General features: G+C 38.9%; 1 protein-coding gene across 3 annotated transcripts in view; it reads left to right on the top strand.

Moving 5' to 3' along the window:
- The window catches only part of LOC149829217 (uncharacterized), a 126,567-nt gene that overhangs the window by 15,583 nt on the left and 95,729 nt on the right, over positions 1-15,255 (top strand). The window lies entirely within an intron of this gene.

Here is a 15,255-nt window from a genome sequence, read left to right as displayed (position 1 = left end):
TCTATAAATTACGAAACCACAAAAATTACACTTCACTATTCCTTTCAAACACATCTTAACTGGTGTACAATATTTCAATGCAGGATCCTTTGAGAGACATCCTCCAAGACCTCCACCCTCCACCGACCTCCTAGAGCACGAATTAGTAATTCTAATCACTACAAAGATGTAAAACGATGCTCAATAACACACTTAAGAACAAATTTTGAGTTCTAAGTGCAAAAAAATGAGAATAATGGTAAAAAACTAAAAGTAAAGTAATATCTTCTAAAAGAATACAAAAAGAAAGGAGCTTACCCTCCAACTTCAATCTTACACAAGTGAAGCAAAGAACGGAGATTTTTTTTATCTTATCTCACTTTCTTGAGTGAAAATTGGGTGAAAATGTACTTTTACGTGAGAAAACCACAAAGACCTCTTCCTTGCGCAATAATTGAACCCCGAAATGCTCTCAAGTCTCCTATGGGTGCATGTGTTCCCCCTCTAACAGCCTCTACACAAATAGAGGAATCGACCCTAGGGAAGGTATTTAAAATCCAAAGTAAAAAAAAAGTTTCGTCCCTTTTAAAGTGTGCCTGAAGTGTATCATACGATACACCCTTTATTGTACGATACACCTGATACAAATATAATGCACACTCGTATCACGATACGAGTGTTTATCATATCGTTAGAATATATAATAATGATATGTATCGTACGATACAACATTGGATTCAATACTTCAGCTGTGAATGGACTGCTAAACTCATCTCTATCTCTCTTCATGCAGACATAGCAACATTGAAAAGGGAACAAAAACATCCTGACTTATATTTGCATTCCTTTGGTGAACTAACTTTATCTGTTTCGCTATTTCATATTTATTGCATACGATTTTATAAGATACTGGTACACTTTTTCTTTTTATTTCAAGATTTCGACATGCTCTTTGGGCAGCTTGTGAAAAGGTGTCTCCCATATTATCTCATGTATCCTCTCAGCCAATGCTATTATTGATTATAGTTCAACATGGTTAGTGGAATCCCTTCTGCTTGTGACCCTATCATGGAGCTTGTTTATCGTGGGTCTCTGTTAAATACATATTGTTATGCTTTGTATTATATATATACATTGATATGTATATATATTATTTTCCTTTTTTTAGAATCTATTTTAGGACAAACGTGTATTTTCTTTTTTTTTTACTGTTTTTTGTATTTTATATGTATATTATGTAATATACATATATTGTATATTATATAATATATATATTATTATTATTTTTGTTTTTAGCTATTGAGATCGGCCGTTAAGAATGCCTAACAGCTAGTACTCTCCCTCTCTTCCCCTATATGCTGTGTATATATGTGGGCTTTTGGCCCATCTTTTGGACATGCCTTTCTTAAGCATTTCAAGTGAATAAAACTTATACTTTTTTTTTATACTTTGTTTATACTTTGTGCTTGCCCTTTAGTGGCTATTGTGAGTGTGTTTTGACACTTGTATTTGCCCTCTAGTGGCTTGCGTATTGCCTTTTATTATGTTTGTGTTTGTGCTTTTTGCCCTTAGTAGTCTGTGAATTTGTGTGCTCTTGATTCCATTACATGGTATCATAGCCAATAGGATTTTTTATCCTATTTGCTTGAAGATTTCATCTATTGGTGCTTGCTTGTGCCCTCATCTTCTCGAGTCGTGTGAAGAAGCTTCTTATGTTATCATCACCATGGCTGAAGGAGAATCAAAGATCAAACTCTTTTTTAAGTTGAATTGCCCCAGCTATTTGATATGGGACACGACAATGTGGAATCATTTCAATGGCAAAAAGTTGTGGGGATGTCTGAGTGGATCTATTCCTGAACCTCAACTCAAGCTCATGGGGGTGTAAGGTGATCAAGTCAAGGCTCTTGATGACGATGAAAAAGAGAAGGCTATTCAAGAATACCAAACTAAGATGAAAGATTGGGAGAGTGAGCATGCTAAGATTTTGGCATGGTTCATGAACAACGTTGATTTGAAAATTTGTGTAAATATTGTCAAATTTAAGAAGGCAAACGAAGGATGGGTCTTCTTGAAAGAGATGTATACCCAAAAGGACCTAGCTCGCTAATACTTCCTACAAGAAAATACCCATTCCATGAAGCAAGGTGATATGAGTGTGCAAGATTATTATAGTTCTCTCTCCCTGTTGTGGGATGAACTTGCACTTTTTGAGCCCAAATGGGAAGGGCATGCGATTGAACTTATACATAAACAAATGGAGAATGAGCGTTTTTTTCAATTTCTCGCTCAAAGTTTTAGCAAGTCTGGTCTTTTCCAAAGCTAAAGAAGGTGGCTTCCGTTGGAGAAAAATCCACCAAAGTGAACGATGATGCAATAAAAAAAGGTAAAGACCTCAAAGATCTATCTATTGCCCAATTGACAGAGACTCTCCAACAATTTCTAAAGTCAAGCACTTCTTCAACCTCAACTATTGGTGCCACAATTTCATCTTCCTCCCATTTGGGTATGTCTTCTTTGATTCTTGACTCAGGTGCCTCTTTTCACATGACTGTTAAATTCTTAATGCCTCTTTAAATGCACCAATTCTTACTTTTTATGTATTTCAACCGTTGATGAAACCTCTTTAGAAATTGAAGGGATTGAAAACTTGCAAAAAGTTTTAAAAGATTCAATAGTATTCTTTGTTCCTAATGTGAGAATTATTCCCAAGTTAAATTTAAATTTATTTTTTCGTTTCTCAAAGTTTCAATCATGGATGTGAAATCTCCTTCTCATCAAAGGGTTGTTGTATGCATATCTCTAGTCAGGCGAGCTGATTGTGCAAGGCCCTAGGAGGGGAAATATCTATTACATAGTCTTTTTGTCTTTACCATCCAAATCTTTTTGTAATGTTGCTTAAGAAGAAGATATTGTTACTTGGCACAAAAGACTTGGGCATCCAAGTTTATCTAAGTTGTACCTTTTTTCATTCTTGAAAATTTTTTTGTAATAAAAAAAAATTTACATGTAGTGGTTGCATCTTTGGAAAAATGAAATCTCTTTCCTTTGCAAAAAGAACATTTGTTTCTTAATCGTTTTGAATTGGCATATTCAAATATATAGTGTGACGCTTTGAAATTTAAAACCCAAAATTTTACTGAAAATGTTGAAATTTTTTCTTTTTAAATATTGACAGCGAAAAATGATTTAATATTGAGTCCGAATTGGAAAATTTCGATCGAGCCACATGGGTGAAATAAGACAAAGCTATTATCAGAGTGAAAACTAAAATATTATATACATCATTTTTGACAAAATGTACAGTTAGTTCAAAACTTGGGAATACAAAATATTATGAACAAAAGTCCCAAGTTGGTCTTTGGATCCTTCGGAGAGTACTAGTTCCTTGATGTCGCTCCTGCTCCGATGCATTCACTGACCTGTACTTGAACAAAACCCATTAAGGGGTCAGTTCTGACAGTCTGGTAAGTCTATGTCAATTTCGGTAATTCAGAATATTAAACATATTCAATCAATTCGGATAAAGCATTTTTACTGAAAAGTAAGACAAAATAAAAAACATAACTGTTTGCATAATTAGGGCATATTTTCATTTCAAAATATGATTACAAAAGGTATTTGTTGCGATAATTAACCATCCACCCTGGTACGGGAGAAAGACCATTGCAGACAACCGAGGCATTTCGGGGGTGTATTATTCTCAGATGTTTTAATCTTGGGTACCTGACTGTAACTGACCCAAAGCGGGCGGTCCGTGACCGAGTGAATCATCGCTAAGGCAAAACAAAAAGTAGAATGCATCCTGAACTACTGCAGTAGTTGGGGATCTATCACCTAGGACACATGGATAATCCTGACCTTCGTAGACCTACGAGTGAGTGGAGACCATTGGGACGCCTCACTCCTAAAAATCAGAACATAATCACTCGAAGTTGTACCATGTAACTTCTCTAAGGTAGAGATTAAAACATAATGGGTCAGAAGGATTATCTTTATTACATGGATTATTTTAAGTGTCTTACACTTAGTAGGCCAGAATGGTGGTTTAGTAATCCAAGTACTCATTTTTTGAGTAATAACCAGAGTCATGTATGTGTACTTGACCCAATCAATACTTGCTTTGTATATACGAATATTTTGCTAATGTAGCGGATCAATATCTTAAGTTTTGTGTGCAAGCATGTTTTATTTATCAGATAGTGCTTTGTTTCACACTTTAAGAGTTAATTTATTTCAAGCTCATACACGAGCCAATCTCATAACAGAAGTATGCCCTACACACTACTGTGTACCGAAAAGGTATCTAGAATCTTGGCTTTTAGGCTGCAACCATTTTCTTTTTCCTTTTTATTTGGAGTGGACTATTCTATTGTTAGTAGGGTTCTCGAAACCCAGAGCTCTATTCTTGAGCTAAGCAGAGATGCATATTGTTCTATGCATGCTTCCAATATTTTATCTTTGCAAATCGGAATATAAGCGAAAAGTATTATTTTATTCAAAATATATGCGTGCATCTTTATAATATTTTATTCAGAGTATGATGCGTACCATAGTAACAAACATTTTGATCGCCAAAATCTCATTTTTGAAAAACTCGATAGAAATTGAAAAAATTTCATAAATCTCATGTTTTTTGGCAAAATCTCTGCAATAAAAAAATAAATTAAAAAATCTAAAAATTATTTTTATAAGAAAATATTAATAAAATTTATTAAAAAATAAAATTACATGATTTTTTCATGATAAATAGCCGTTTAAAACTTTAATATCGTGTTTAAATCACAATGTTTATGTTTTTTCATAAATCTTGCGATATTTTAAAAATCTTGCGATATTTTAAAAATCTTGCGATATTTTAAAAATCTTGCGAGAAATTGCCGTTTTAAACTTTCAGGCAATTTCTCGCGATATTATCGCGAGATTTTCATAAATCTCGTGATATTTGTCACTATGATGCGTACCAAGAACTACTATTTTATTATTTTGTTTGAGATATAATCTTTTTTCTCAAAGTATGGTACGTACAAAAACTATTATTTTATTTCAGGTAGGATACTTACCGAAACTTATTATTTTATTTGAAATATATTTGTTTTATTTCAAGTATGACATATATCAAAATAATTTATTTGAAATCTAGTGCGTATATATATATATATTATATTCATGACATAAAATGAATACATCATGCATAACAATTTGAATATAAGCAAACATGTATGCTTCCAAAATATATTTAAATATTCGGAATCCACACGCATTTGGATAGAGCTTACCTCGTATAGTGTTTTGATAAGAGACAAAAATTCCCAGAAATCTTGTGGGAGTTTTTCCTCCAAGTTAAACTTCCGACGTGTGCGAAAAAGGTAAAATGCATTGGCGGGAAGCGTTAGAACCTAGTTGAGTTGAGGTGGCAATGATAGCACCCAAATTGGGTTGACTTGCTCGAAAGGACCTGTTAGAGAGAACCGTGTCAATGAGAGACAGTCAGGTTAATGAGTAACTGAGAACAGGGTCAGGTTTAGGGACAGAACCAGGTGGCTAGTCAAGAGAACCGGGTTGGGTTAAAACAAAAATGGGTTTGGTGAGCTTCGTCTAAACTGGGTGCAGTCCGGGCAGGGTTCAAGTAGGGCAGACCGGGTGAGGGAGATGGCAGTTGGGTGGTGCAGCTGAAGTAAGGTGGCTGGGTTTGGTGTTTGCTGGTAGCTGTGGTTCAGCTACGACCAATGGTGGTGATATAAATAAGAAAACGGTGGCTTGTGGCTAGAATAGCCAACAATTAATGTTGGTTAGAGGAGGGGGAGAGTGGCCGAGTAGGGAGAGGGTGAATGGAAGAGTACGAGAAAGTGTGAGAGAGAACTGATGAATGATGAGGGGAGAAGGGGGGGGCCTTATATATTACGTTGCACTTGAAGTCTTTTAAAACAAAAGGCCCAAAACAGTGGGTGCCTCTTGCTTGGCCTAAATGGGCCGTGGGTTGGATCAATTGTGATTCAACCTTGGTTCCAAGGTTATATATATATATATATTTCTTGTAAACACATTAAATCAGGGTTGACTGGACTTAGTCAACAGGTGGGTGGATGGGTATGACCCTCTAGCGATATTTATAAAATGACTATTTTACCCTTGAACTTGCCGAGCATGTTCTGAATGCGTTTTAACTCTGATTTCAACGAAATCAAGATTGACTTTCTTAGAATTTTGATACGAACAAAATAATGTGTTCAAAACTTATAAAATCAACCTTCAAAATTATGATTTTGCCCTTGAGGTTGTCGGGTATGTATTGCGACCATATGAGCTCCAATTTCAACGAAATCACTTGGGTTCTTTTTAGAATTTCGATGCAGTCACAACCTTGTATTCAAAAAACATAAAATTGGTTGCCAAAAATATTTATTACCTTAGATATTTATATTCAAACAAAAATCTCTGAAAAATTGTTGGGTATTACATATAGGGTCTTGGCCGACTCCCGTCATGTCTAAAGGAGGGTACTCTTATTGTGTTACTTTTATTGATGACTTCTCTAGATATGTGTGGATATACTTCCTTAGGTTTAAATCAGATGTTTTTGCATATTTTAAAAAATTTCACTCACTTGTCAAAAATAAATTTCAAATCAATGTTGTTAAAAATGTGCCTCAAGGCGCAAAAAGCGTGCCAAGCCTTGAGGCGAGGCTTTTTGTGCCTTTAGTCACACATGTGTAGCGCAAAAGGCCTTGAGGCATGTGCCTCGAGGCAAGGCGTGCCTTAGGATGAGGCACACACCTCAAATTCATTGGGTTAAAGCCTCTGTTTGACCCAAATCCAACTTATTAAAAAATAAATAAAAGGGAAGGCCCGATGGTTAGGGTCTCCCTCTCTCTCTCTCAGAAAGAAGAAGCCGAAGACGAAAAAGCCGAAGAAGGTGAAGAAGAGGTATGGAACCCCCCTCCTCTCTCTCTCTCTCGTCTCTTCTCCTACTTCCGTTTTCTTCTTGTTCTTCTTCTTTCGTTTTTCTCCATCTTCTTTTCGTATTTATTATTCCATTCTTCTTCGGTTCATCTGCTTCTTTTTCTTGTTCTTTTCTTCTTCCCTCCATTTTCTTTTTCAGTTCTTCTTATTCTTCTTTCATTGTCCTCCTTTTCCGTCTCCTCCTTCTTCTTCTTTTATTTCTTTCGTTCCTTTTCTCTTTCTTCGAGTCTCCTTTTGCTTCTTTCATTCTTCCCTTTCTTCTAGTCCTTCTTCTATCATTATTTTTCTTCTTTCTTTATTTTCTTCTTTCCCTCTTTTTCTTCAAAATTACTGGATTTTTTTTGCAATTAATTGGCTGTATTTAAAAATTGTATATGTCAATTTTGTTAGTTTGTTTGTGCGTTAATTTTTTTATATAAAAACTGAACATGTGAAATTGCTACTTTTAGTTTGTGTAATTATTTGCAAATATGCATGTGACTCTGTATGTACGTGTAATTGACTCTTAGATCATGGAAATTAAAAAAAATTGTTAAATGAAAATGTTTGTTTTTTTGTTTGTGAGACTAAGTGTAGATATAGATTATTATGGGTGATTTTAGTAGCTTGATAGAGCTAATTTTCAAATAAGCATGCATGAAAAATTAGCTTAATGTCTCTTTAGAGCTTTAGATGAATTTGTGTGCATTATATGATGATGTTAAAGAATTTGATTGTTAGTGTTTTTCATAAATTTTCATTGAATGCTCATATTTTATTTCTTAGATACTTACATAGATCAAGTTGTTGCGTTAATATTACTTTCAGATGTTAATCTCATATTTTTTAGTATTTATTTGAGATTTTCTATTTCTTATTGGTTGTTGCTTCATCAATAAGGCATTATTTATTTATTTGTATATATATATATATATGTAAAGTTTTTATTTTTTTTAAAATTGAGGCTTACGCTTTACGCCTTGAGGCTTACATCTCGCTTCGGTTTTTGGTGAAGCGCTTCGCTATGCTTCAATGCGTTTCACAACATTGTTTCAAACCAGTATTTTCATTCTTCACTTCGATTCAGGTGTATAATATATGTCAAATGAATTCCAAAATTATTTGAAAGAAAATAGGATTTTACGCCAAAGATCTTATCCGAAAACTCTCTAACAAAATGGTCTTGCAAGAGAAAACATAGACTTATAATTGAGACAATTAAAACCTTAGTCATTTTAGAAAATGTCCCTAAGAATTTTTGGGCCGAAACTGCGCTTACTACCATTTACTTAATAAATAGAATGCCTTCCCCTTCGCTTAAAAACATTTCACCCTTGGAAAATTTGTTCAACTTCAAAATAACCCCGGGTTTCAAAAGATTAAATTTTTTTGATGCAAATGCTTTATACTTTTTAAAGGAAATGACAAACTTTCATCAAAAGCTATTGAATGTGTGTTTATTGGTTATGGAGAAAATAAAAAGGGTATAGATGTTATGATTTGAAAAATGTTAAATTATGTCTATGGAGGAAGAGAACAGATTTCAGAAATTATGTTATGAGAAATATAACATTTTTGGAAAAAGAGAACGAATTTCATGAAGATAAACCTACAGAGGAAGTAGATTATTCATTTTTATGTGATCTTTTGCCTAAGAAAGGAAGTGAAACATCTACTTCTAATGATTGTGATAAATATTGAATGCATTGATGATGATATTTCTAATGATATAATTGGGGATAACCCGCTTAATAATTCTAATAATGTGACATCTCATGAACTTTGTGTTTACACCTGACATGAAGGTAAAGATCAAGCATGCACATTTGAAAAATACTCACAAAGTTAATCATTACACCAACCTATTTCCATAAGATGACCTAATCTTAGGAAATCCCAACGGATCTCTAGACCTCCTAATAGGTTTGCATCATATAAATCATTTTTTTCCAAACTATAGAGTTTGTTTAATAGTCATTCATGCTTATCATGAAGCATCAAACTATAGTGAAGCCAAGAACTGCCCTTATTGCAATGTAGTTAGAGCTAGATGCCCTTCGTAGAGCCAATACTTGAGAAACTGTAGCTTTTCCTTTACGAAAAATGGCAATAGGGTGTAGATGGGTGTTTAAGATTAAGACCAAAAGTGATAGTTTTCTAAAAATATATAAAGCTAGGTTAGTTGCCAATGGTTGTTCACAAGAATATGAAATTGACTATGAAGAGACTTTTGCCTCAGTAGGTAGGATGACTAGTATTAGTACTCTTATAACTATGACGTCTGTCAAACAATGACCCATTTTTCAGTTAGATGTTAAGAATGCATTTCTTAATGGTGACCTTTGTAAAAAAAGTATATATGGATCCACCTCCCGAGTTTGGTATTGAAAAATGTAAAATTCGAAAACGTAAGAAGGCTTTATATGGTCTTAGACAAGCCCCTAAGGCCTGGTATGACCGTTTTAGTAAGGTTATGATCGACATTGAGTTTGTTACGTGTTATACTGACATTGCCCTTTTTGTTAGAAATGCAGGAACATGTATAATTATTTTATTATTGTATGTTGATATGATTATCACTAGTAGTGACAAGATGGGTATAGATGCTATTAAAAATATTTTTAAAGAAAATTTTGATATGTCTGTCCTTGGTTTATTATGATATTTCTTAGGTATTGAGGTTGCGTACTTCCCAAGAGGATATGTGCTATATCTCAAATGAAATTGACATTTAAAATAATTGATGAAAAGTTAGTAAATACTCCTGAGGTTATTAATGGAAAAATGAGGGCCAATAATGACACTTCTTTAGAGGATCCTACTCTTTATCTTCAATTAATTGGATCCCTCACATACTTATCCATCACTCGACTTGACATAGCACATACGATTCACATTGCGAGCTTGTTTTAGCTTGTGCCCACCATGGTTCACATGGTCACTATTATGAAAATTATCATATATTTGAAGGACACCATCACTAAAGAGCTTTTTTTATACTCTTCCTCATCTTTAAACTTATTTGTCTATACTTATTCAGATTGGGAAGACAATCCTAATAATCATATTTCTATTACAAGTTATTATATCTTTCTTAGCGATTCACTCATCTCTTGGAGGTGTAAGAAATAACAAAAGGTGTTGCTCTCTTCCACCAAAGCAGAGTATCAAACAATGACAACCACCGCTATAAAGATTGTTTGGCTAAGAAGTCTATTGAAGAATATAGGTGTGAACATTTGATGCAACCCACGTCGGAGGAGGAGTGAAATCAGAGGCCCACCGTGAATCGGTGTGGCTGAACTTCTTTATTAATCTCAATAAGTTTCAATAAACAATGGGAAACAACTAACAATAAAGAAATTAAGGAAAAACAAGGATGCAAGTAATGAGGAATAAGCAAAATGCAGAAAGGGAATGACGACTGAAGCTTTCAGAAACTGTCCCCCACGCAACCCTAGGAGTGGGCCTTTTAAAGGCTATTTACTGGACCCGGGTCGCGGGTCCAGACTTGGATCCGAACCGCGATCCGGGTCAACTTCTATCTGCAGCTGGTTCTGGGGCGTGCGAACTCCACCACGCCTGGAGTAGGTGCGCAGGGGTACCTCCCTGTGTCGTGGCTCCGTCCCTGCAAGTTAGTCATACACGCGAGGTCGCTCATCTGCCCTTTGTGGCGGATCGGGTGGCACGATGGGCCCAATCGAATCCTGCCCTGCATCATTCTTCCCTGGTTGGGAAGAAGTCGGCTCTGACGACTTGTTGTTGCCACAGTAAGCATATAGATCAACCACGTTGAAAATAGGGGAAATATGTCAATCATCGGGTAGCTCAAGGAGGTAGGCATTCGAACCCAATCGCTGAAGGATCCTAAAAGGGCCATACTTCTTAGGACTTAATTTGCTATAGGTGCCTACAAGAAAATACTCTGGACGCAGATACACCCAGACGAGTTGACCGACTTGGAAATGGACATCACGACGACCCTGATCTACGAAAGCTTTGTAGGTCTCGTAGCTTTCAACAAGTTTGGCCCGAACTTGTCTGTGAATGTCACACATATATTCAACGGCATCAAAGGCATCCAGAGCTGGGGCTGAGAGATCTGACACAGGGGCTAGGTCAACGACATGGGTGGGTGACCGACCATACATTATTTGGAACGGAGATTTACCAGTAGAACGGTTGATGGAGTTGTTATATGCGAACTCTGCTTGGGGTAATACGAGATCCCAAGTTTTGACATTTTCCCCCACTAGGCTCCGTAACAAATTTCCTAAGGTGCGGTTCACAACTTCGGTTTGACCATCAGTCTGGGGGTGATACACACTACTGAACTGAAGCTTAGTCTTCAACAGGGCCCATAACGATTTCCAAAAGTGACTCATAAAACGCGTGTCACGATCAGGAGTGATTGTGTGAGGTAGACCATGGAAACGAGCAACGTCCTTGAAATAATATGAGACGACTAAAGAGGCATCGGTGGTTCGCTTACACGGGACAAAGATAGCCATTTTGGAGAACCGGTCAACAACTACTAAAATTGAATCAAAACGACGTGGTGTGCGGGGAAGGCCCACAATAAAATCCATGGATACGTGCTCCCACGGCCGTTCAGGAATGGATAACGAAGTATACAGACCACTATTCTGACGATGACCCTTGGACACTTGACACACATGACACCCTTGGATGAACTTGACAACATCTTTGCGCATTTTGGGCCAAAAGTATCGTTCATCTAAGAGAGCGAACGTCTTATCATGCCCGAAATGCCCTGCTAACCCTCCTTCATGTAATTCAAAAATCAACTGAAGCCTAAGGGAGAAATCGGGCACACATAATTTGTTCCCACGGAAGAGGTAACCATTATGAATACAAAAACGGGGGTCAAGGGTGCGATCTGAAGAGATGCACCCTTCCCAGACTTTGTGAAAATCAGGGTCCGTGGGGTATAATTCCTTGCATTGTTCGAAGCCAATGACCTGCACTGACATAGTCATTAGAAGGCTGTTCTTCCTACTAAGAGCGTCAACCACCTTGTTCAGGGTACCAGATTGATGGCGAAGCGAAAAGGTGTACTCTTGCAAGAAGCTGACCCACTTGGCATGACGAGCACTCAACTTCTTTTGACTATTCAGATACTTCAAAGCCTCATGGTCCGTGTACAAGACAAATTTCTTATAAATGAGATAATGTCTCCAATAACGAAGGGCTTGTACCACGACATAGAACTCAACATCGTAAGTGGAGTATTGGCAATTGGCCTGAGTCAGCTTCTCATTAAAGAAGGCAACGGGTCTACGATTCTGACTCAAGACAGCGCCAATCCCTACTTTGGAGGCATCACACTCAACCTCAAAGACTGCACTAAAATCAGGGAGAGCTAAGACATGAACGCTGGTCATTTTTTTTTTGATGATCGTAGAGGCTTTTCCAGCTGCGGGCGTCCAATGAAAACTAGTACCTTTTAGGCACTCCGTGATGGGGGCCATGAGGGTACTAAAATTTCTCATGAAACGTCGGTAAAAAGTGGCTAGCCCGTGGAAGCTACGGATCTCTCCTATAGTCTTTGAGGTAGGCCAATCGACAATCGCGCAGACTTTTGCAGGGTCGGCCTTGACGCCATCAGATGACACAATAAAACCTAAGAACACGACACTGGACGTCATAAACTCACACTTTTTTGCATTGGCATACAATTTTTCCTTCCTCAAAATACCTAAGACTTATGCAGGTGACTCAAATGATCGGACAATGATGAACTATAGATCAAAATGTCGTCAAAGTAGACAACAACAAACTTCATAATACACGGACGCAAGACTTGGGTCATCATGTTCATGAAGGTACTTGGGGCATTAGATAACCCAAACGGCATGACTAACCACTCGTACAATCCATCATGTGTCTTGAATGTCGTTTTCCACTCATCCCTTTCGCGTATACGAATCTGGTGATACCCGCTTTTTAGATCTATTTTAAAGAAAATGGAGGCACCAAATAACATATCAAACATATCATCCAAACGAGGAATGGGAAAACAGTATTTGACTGTGATGCGATTGATCGCGCGACTATCGACACACATGCGCATGGACCCATCTTTCTTAGGAGTGAGTAAGGCGGGTACTGCACAAGGGCTAACACTCTCGCGAATGAAACCCTTTTTCAGTAATTCCTGAACCTGTCTTAATAACTCGGTGTGCTCGGAGGGGTTCATGCGATATGCGGGAAGGTTGGGTAGACTCGACCCTGGCACAAAGTCAATGGCATGCCGAACTACCCTTGTCGAAGGTAATCCATCAGGTAGGTCATCCGGCATAATGTCGCAGAACTCCTCTAGAAGAGGGGCAACGTCCGCGGAAATGGATACTGACGAACTCATCACTGGCTTTGCCACCAGGACATAACAATAGCCATCTTCCTGACAATGGTTCAGGAAAAGCCGGTACGAGAGGCCTGCTAGTCGGGGGACTCGCTCAGGTTTGTCCACGGTGGGAAAGCCAGTCTCCTTGATAGGTAGAAGGACTATCTTATGACCATTAAAGATAAAAGAGTATGCGTTCTTGCGGCCATCGTGAGTTGTTTGGCGATCAAACTGCCAGGGACGTCCCAAAAGAATGTGACACGCGTGCATAGGGGCTACATCACACCACACCTCATCGTGGTAGTGTTCTCCCATGGAAAACCGGACTAGGCATCTCTGAGTGATGGGAACCTTGTTTCCTTTCTTGAACCAGGCCATCTTATAGGGTTGGGACAACTTCTCGGTGTTGAGTTTCAAGGTAGAAACCACACTCTCAGACACCATGTTCTCGCATGTTCCGGTGTCAATGATGACATCACAAGCGTGCCCCTCACAGTTGCACCAGGTCCTAAAATTTTTATTCCTTAACCATTTCGATGGGACCGATTCTCGGGGTGTGGTCAACACATGACGGATGGACAACAAACTTTCGACGTTGCCGTCGAACTCTATAACTCTCCTCTCATCCTCGTCTTCAACTAATGACTTGTCATCACTATCACTCTCACTTGTGGATGCAGACTCTACAATTCCTTCAACAAGATGAGTGTTCCGGCTCACGGTGGGACACTTGCATGCGACATGCCCTAACTCTTGACATCTAAAACAACGAAGGGTCGACTCACTAGGTTTGGCTTTGGACCGGGTGTGGAAAACTGGGCCTGACTGGTCAGGTTTGCTAAGGTCTGTTCTAGGCTTGGAATCACTAGGGGAGCTTGCTCCCTTGGTTGGGAAACCCGACTTAGGTCGACTGGTGGGTTCACTACGGGTCGTCCTATATTCTTGCCTCCGCTTCAGCTTGTCCTCGATGTTCATGGCGTAACTGCTGGCTTGATCTAATGTCTCAACTGTGACACAACTAAAATCATCAGAGATAGCAGGACGGAGACCCGAAATGTACCTCGTGACCTGCTGACGAGCTGTTTCCTCGATCTGCACACGCAGGGAAAGTCGATGGAACTCTGCGGTGTACTCTGCTACAGTTCGGGAGCCTTGGCGCAGTGTCAGGTATTCCTTGTAGGCTCGCTCGGCGTGATCCGAAGGCACGAATTTTGACTGCATCAATCTTTGCATTTCCTCCCACGACTGTACGCGCTCTAATCCCTGCCGCTCTCTCGATCGTTGTAGCTCCACCCACCATGTCTGTGCTAGGCCTCTCAATCGAGTAGACGCTAGAGAGACACAACGATGTTCAGCGACGGTGTGATAGTCGAAGAAGAATTGCACGACATAAGACCAGTCGAAGAACTGCTCTGCGTCAAATCGCCCCGTAAACTCTGGAAGATCCAGTTTCACCCCATAAGTGGAGGAGTGGTCTGGTGCTCTCTGTTGTCGCGGCTCCACCATTCCTGCAGGATGCTCGTTCCAGAAAATATCGTCGTCCCATACTGCTTCATTGTCCGTAGTGCGGTATTGCTCGTCGGGATGCTGGTGCTGTCGAACTCTCCCGATGGGGGGTCGGCGGTCAGGGCGCGCCGGTTCCTGCTGACATTGCCTCGGTCTGATTTGTCCCTGGGCGGGCACCATCTGCGGCCTGTATTGTGGTACTGGTATGACGGGAAGTCCAAGGTAGGGTGGAGGGTGCGGGTGGGGTTCGGGTTCCTGGCGGGTAGAGTTGGTATAATATGGTTGTGGGTTAGGAGTATGGTGTTGGGTCGGATGTTGTATTGGGTTCTGGGCCAGGGTTGGGTAGACAGGTGGGTTTGGGTTTGGGTATGGTGCCTGGTGGGTATATTGATGGGTTGACTCGCCCGATGGGAAATGGATCGGGCCCATTCCTACACTACTCGTCGGACCCAGATATGGAT

The sequence above is a fragment of the Nuphar pumila genome, chromosome 9 (assembly GCF_984573655.1).
Source record: "Nuphar pumila chromosome 9, dmNupPumi1.hap1.1, whole genome shotgun sequence".
NCBI classification, from domain to species: Eukaryota; Viridiplantae; Streptophyta; class Magnoliopsida; order Nymphaeales; family Nymphaeaceae; genus Nuphar; species Nuphar pumila.
This window is presented reverse-complemented; position numbering and strand designations above follow the sequence as displayed.